The sequence below is a fragment of the Acanthopagrus latus genome, chromosome 13, assembly GCF_904848185.1.
Source record: "Acanthopagrus latus isolate v.2019 chromosome 13, fAcaLat1.1, whole genome shotgun sequence".
NCBI classification, from domain to species: domain Eukaryota; kingdom Metazoa; phylum Chordata; class Actinopteri; order Spariformes; family Sparidae; genus Acanthopagrus; species Acanthopagrus latus.
The window spans coordinates 3,277,274-3,283,701 of NC_051051.1; positions in this window are offsets into that span (position 1 = coordinate 3,277,274).

A 6,428-nucleotide genomic window follows, 5' to 3' on the forward strand; every position below is an offset into this window, starting at 1 on the left:
TAGAAATGTATTTCAAATAGAAAAAAAACATCTGACCCCTGACCTTTGACCCCTGACCACAGTCCAGCAGTCTGAAGGATCTTTGTATCGTCCAAACTGAGTTGAAGTATTCAGGGAACCACCAGAGGGCTCCAGAGAACAGATATTAACTTTCTCTGGGCTTTAAATAATGTACCAGACAAAAACAAAATCATTACTGGGATGTAAAAAAACAATCACAATGTTCAAACAGAGGACAGTATCTATATTAATTTATAAGCCTAATACATCAGAGATAATGAGATACAAGTGAGACAGAGTGAAGAAAAAGTTGAACTCACTCAGTGAGTTTAATCAGATAACCCTCAGTCACACTAGAAGGCCTCAGCATCAGGATCAGTGTGTGTCTGTGAGTGTTTGTCTGTGTGTGTGTATTAATAAACACAGTGTTGACACAGTTGTGACTACATGAGAGGGTGTCACAGTTAAAGTGTTCCTCCAGCCTGTAGCAGCTTGTATTTTCTCACCAGCACAGAGAACATATTGAATAATCGGAGGCCTTGAATCAAACTGTCAAACAAGAAACACTTGTTGTTTTTCCCATTCGCTCAGTCAGCTGAAGTTTGGAGATGATATAAGACAGACCCACTCTAACTTAAATCTACTGCATATGCACTGGACAGCTTGAGCAAAGCTGATAGTGAGAAGAGATGTTACTTTCATACAGTGTAGACAAAATCAACACGTCAGTAAAGAAAGGTTTTTGTGAATGAACCCCTCAGTGTTGGCAGTGTTAGTGAAATGGGTCGATCTGTCCCTAGACGACTGTGGCTTTGCTTCTCCACTTTCAGAAAAATAGCTGATATATGGCAGACTGGGTGCTCCATAGTCATAAAAAAAGGAAACTTTCCCTGTTACAGAATCACTTTGAGGGGCTTTTTGCTGCATAAACTGTCTCAATGGCAATGATGGAGCTGCTCGGAGGAGATTACGATTACACACAAAAAAGGATTTTCTAAGAACTAAAGAACAGTGAGGGAGATAAGTGGATGAGGGAGAGGGATTCCCTCTCAGGGATTCATCTCAGCGTGATGTCCAGCAGCCACAGGAATATCAGATCTGGGAGGACGAGGCTCATTCAGAGAGTTCATTTGGCCTTAAGATGGGCTCTCTACCTCTTTATCTATGGAAACCCTGAGACAGTTCCTCCCATCTGTTTCAGCTGCGATCTGTCCCATGGCATTTTACACACAGATTAAAATAATAGGAGGAAAAAATGGGGCCGGGGTACATCTGGAGACTGCGAATCGCATCCTAGGCAGCGCTGACTGGACGGGAAGGGCAACAAAGACATAAAGGAGTGAAATCACGTCCTACACACAGAGAACGAGAGAATAGGCCTTTGAAGGGGTTTTGCTGTGAAGGCATTTAAAGGAGTGAAATAATTGGATGCTGGAGGCCTCGTCTCAGCAAAAGCAAGAATGCCATTGTTCCCGTGAGTGTGAGGCATGTGGAGGAGGTAAAGTCGGGTGACAGGGGTTGCAATCCAGTAAAGCCTCAACCGAGGGGTTTTAATGTCTTCTTTCACGCGACGCCATACAGTCAATATAAACAGGATCTTCCTGCATAATCATATCTTGAGAGGGCGCCAAGTTATACACAGGTACCAGGGGAACCACGCACTGTATTGCTTCTTGAGAGATATCGATCCTTTCATGGCCACTCGGCTCCGCTGCAGATGAGAGCGAGCTGCTTCCCGGCTTGGTATCACCTTGGTGAACTTGGCAAGGAATGAATGAACGCCTGAGAAAGAAGCGGAGGCAGAACAGTTGAATGTAATCTCTTCTGTTGTTCCTGCTCTGACCGCAGCCGGGCTGTGGTTAAAGGAACAACTGGACGAGGGCTGGGCTGACTTACCTTCATTCATCCTTATTTAAGTTCATGGAAATATGGAGCTGAGTTCACGTTATATGACCGACATTTCATTCAAACGTGTCACAGTTTATCTACTGTGATTCAGTAGAGCTGATGACATTTTCATGTAGAAAAAGGTGCAGAATAAAAGTGTCTCTTATCCTCAAAAAATATCATGATTGAGAGTTAATAACTTTAAAAATGTTTGTTGGGTGTTAGTTTATCTCTTCTACCAAGGTTTGTGGTATCTGCGTTTCATCAAATGAACGAAAACAAAGAACGGTTGAGCTCTACAGTGTTTCCGCCCTGGGTGGTGAACTGCCCTGATGTTAGCTGGCTAGCGTTAGCAACACCTTTGAATATATTAGGAGGGGTGTCCCAGTGTCGGTTTGTCATCCTTATATCAAACGGTCACCTGAGAGGATGAAGGGAACTCATGAGAAGCCGTCAAGGCCAAAATACTTCACTTGCACTTGTGTTTGATTTTGGCCTTGACGGTTTCTCATAAACAGCTGCATTTCTTACACAAACTATCTTCTAGGCGTTATACACTTTATTTATTTTTTGTTTTGTTGTGTTTTTTGCTGGTAATGCTGACACAAACTATCAGCTTATCAAACTTGCCAGCCATGAGACCACAAAAACAGGCAGGACTGACAGAAAAACTGACATGGAAGATTTTTACAGTTTCCTTCAAAACTTTTCATAAGAACATGGATTCTTCTCTCCGGGGCGTCTGAGAGTTGTTTAAATCTTTCTTCTCCTCTCCATTTCTCTCTCCATCTCCCATCTCACCGAGGAGGGCGAGGCGCAACTGCGAACCAGAAACAGGTTATGATATCTCGAAAGAGGAAAAAAAAAATGTAAAACTTCCGGAAAAATCTGGAAGAACTGTGACCCGAAGTGAAATGGGAGTCTCCCGGGGAAAATTGGGAGCATTGGCAAATCCAAACTGTATGTGTGTGTGTGTGTGTGTGTGTGTGTGTGTGTGTGTGTGTGTGTTCCTGGTAAGGTCAGTGCTTCACATCAGTCATCTTGGCCAATGGGAATTTTCTAATCTGTCATGATCTGTCAACAGCTGACTGCACAGAGCGAATGACGGATGCTGCCTGACAGTTTTATATCTACAGGGCTTGTTTCAGTGCAATTTATGTGTGTGGGACTCTGTATTATATCCATACGCTTCTGTCTTTGTCGAAACCTATATGTGAATATTTTTGTTGTTGTACTGTAATCGCTGTGTAGCCTCAGCGGGGACTAACCAGGCAGCAATATGAGAACTTCGTCTTTTATTGTTTATCCTTTCCATTTGACTCGAGGCAGCGAGGACAACATGGGGGGAATGAGACGCTTTTATTTTGGATCGAACGGGACGAGATAGAGGCTTTTTGTTTTTGCTCAACTCGCAGAGAGAGCGGCGTCTTTAGCTGATAAACTTTGCCAATGAGATGCAAATCCGTGCAGCACTGTGGAGGGCGACAAGCCAACAGAGCTGGGCTTCACACACAAACACACACATTAAAGCCAAACGTCCTCCCTCAAACGCTTCAGACATGCATGTGTCTGCCGCGACGCTCGAGAGTCTAGTTGTCTTTCTTCTTGATCAGTCACTTAGTGAATCGCACAGCGTCGCTGTCAGCCGCAGCACACTCAGCCGTCTGGGCCATCCCGGGCCCAAACCGAATCAAGCCGATCATCCTCACCAAATCCAATCATTCTGCAATACAGGTATTCCATGTGGGGCTTGATTCAATAACAGCAGAATTGTATTCCAAAACATCATATATCCATTTTAGCTTCAAGATATATCACAACCAAAAGTTTTTCAGTCGACTCAGTGAGATGGCAGAAATGGAATTTAGTTTGTTGATGTTATTTTCACAGTCGACAGTAAATGTTGGACTTTTTATTGAGAATTTTGAGTGAAAGTTATTAGCCTTGTTTCCATCGAAGTAAGTTTCTAAGTAATGTATTCGGAAAGGTTGAAGAAAAATGACATTACTTGAAAAACCTGCAGATTTAGTGAACATTTATCTCACCTGAGAAGAAGAAGAAGAAGGAAAAAAAGAAGAAGAAGATGGATGGATTGACAAGTAAATTACATAAAACATATGTGAAGAACGTGGATCCATGAAGATCGCACAGTCTCCAACCTGCCGTGCTACACAAGATGACGAGCAAAGAAAAAAAAAAAAACACCACCAGAATGTAAAAAGGTTTAAATTTAACAGAAGTACAGATATAAGGAGAAAGTAAAAGAGAAGAGAGTAATGATCCGTGGGGGCCGAGGCTGTGATGATCCAGACGGTTAGCTACTGAGACATCGGCAAGACAGTTTTCATAACCCTCGATTTGAAGTGTGCATCTGAAAAATCTCCATTTGGACACTTTGGGAAAATCGATGTGAATGCATAAACAGAGTGATGAGGCAAAGCTGTAGAGCCAAACTGAGCTCACTAGATAGTTACTGCAGCCAAAGACAGTTGCAGTAAGAGTACAGTGAGCAGCAGGTAGCGGTTATGCTCCCCCTAATTTCAAATTCTGGCCATGTTTTACAAATTAGACCTTTAACTCAAACACATGTCATGATTTATTTGCTATTTCTGTTTCTTCTCCACTTTTCCACCATTTTTTTTAAAGCAGAAAGTGAAACTGCAGCTAAAAACCGAGTGGATGCTGTTTTCACACACCTGCTGCCCGACTTTCATTTGTGCTCCCAACATATTTGCATAGCTATCAGGCTGACATTGGGTCGCCTGATCCCCGCATTAGCCTCCTATTCCTCTGGGGGAGCACCTTCCTGATACATCGTAATCTGCCATCAAAGCTGTCCTCACGCAACGGTGACAAATAAGTCATCCCACTTAAGCCTGGGATGAGAAGAGTCCCGGCCACATGGTCTCCGTCACCGTTCAGCGATCGGAGTCGGAGGGCACGTTTTGCTTTCCTCCGCAGATCTGTTGAAGGTGACGGCTGTGTCAAATTAGATATTGATCCGATGTGCATGTGTGATCTTATCTGTGGGTACTTCCTCTTTCAAAAAAAGCTTCAAGCGTCTGTGAACGACGGCCATTCTCTGATATCAAATACCTCAGCATGCTGCTGATCAGCCAGCGGCTTGTTGGATATTTGATCTTCTGTCCCTTATCTGAACGCGTTTTGTTATGCATTCAACAAATATTAGTGGGTTGATTTTCATTCATGTGTACGGACCCTGAACGTGAAGGTTGACTCCACCTTTTTATCTGTTATGCAGCTCACCAACATAAGGTGACACGGTTGATTAAAGACGGATCGATAGGACAGGATACTGTCAAACCAGGAGATAATGAGGCTACACTGTCTGAGCCACACTGCGTTTCTGTCCACGGATGAGGATCTTTTAGAGCTTGTTTCACTTTAAGTTGGATATTAAAGTTCAGTTAACCGACCCGTGCTCCGATCCCTCTTCAATAAAAGATTTTTCCTTTCAATCACGCTGGCAAATTTCCCTGAAGATGTAAATGTCTTTTTACACCCTCTAAAGATTTTTTATTCTTCATCGTCTCTTTACAAAGTCTGTGTTTCCTCTTTTACAGTCTAGTACACTCTCCTTACAATTTCAGCAATAAATACATGTAAAGACTTTTACTGCTTTCTCTTTTCTCAAGTGCAATGATCTGTAAGATTTTATGACCATTCAGACATGATTATCAAGCTTCCTTACATCTTTACTGAGCTTTTCCACGCTGCATTATGCTTTGAATCAAACGCCAGAAAAGAGATTTTCATGGTCTGTCACAGAATTGATGGTTTTTGTATTTTATCCTCTTCGATTGACTAGACCTCTGTTAGTTATTGTGTTGAGTTGTGCACTTATATTCTCCAAGATCGTTCCAACAATATCAAAACCAGGAGAAAATCGTTTTTTTTTTCCAAGTAAAGGTGTGTTTCACTCGTCGCTGGGAGACGTGATTAGAATTTAATGACCTCGTCTGTGAAGATTTCACATCATGTCAGATAGATTTTCATCTGCAGCGATGATTGTTTAATGGTAAAAACAACAACTCCCATGATTCACTGCCACTTGTGTCTGTGTTTTTGTTTTGATTGAGAAGCCTTGAGCAGCAGAAATCACCTGAGGGCGGCTTTAACTGATATTTTTATAATAAAAAATAAAGTAAATCAGAGTAATGAACCTGACATTTATCACCACTTTCACAGCATCGTGTTCAGCCACAGCTGGCAACTTTATTTTCAATGAGAAGTTGTTAATAAAATGATAAAATACACGTTGAGCATGTCAGATTATCTAAGGCGATAACTGCATATGTCAGTCAAAGTTGTGTTTACAGTGTGTTCCACTGCCTCCCAAAATATCAGTGACCAAAAAATGATCATGGCCACTTTAATTACAAAGTCTGTCGGAGCCTGAGAAGCCATATTTGCAAATATTAGGTTCCACATACGCCGAGCCAAATAAATGAAGGGAGTCATCTGGAGGAGCCAAACCGAGCCACTACGTGAACTCCAGCTCCAAACTCTCACTTGTTTTC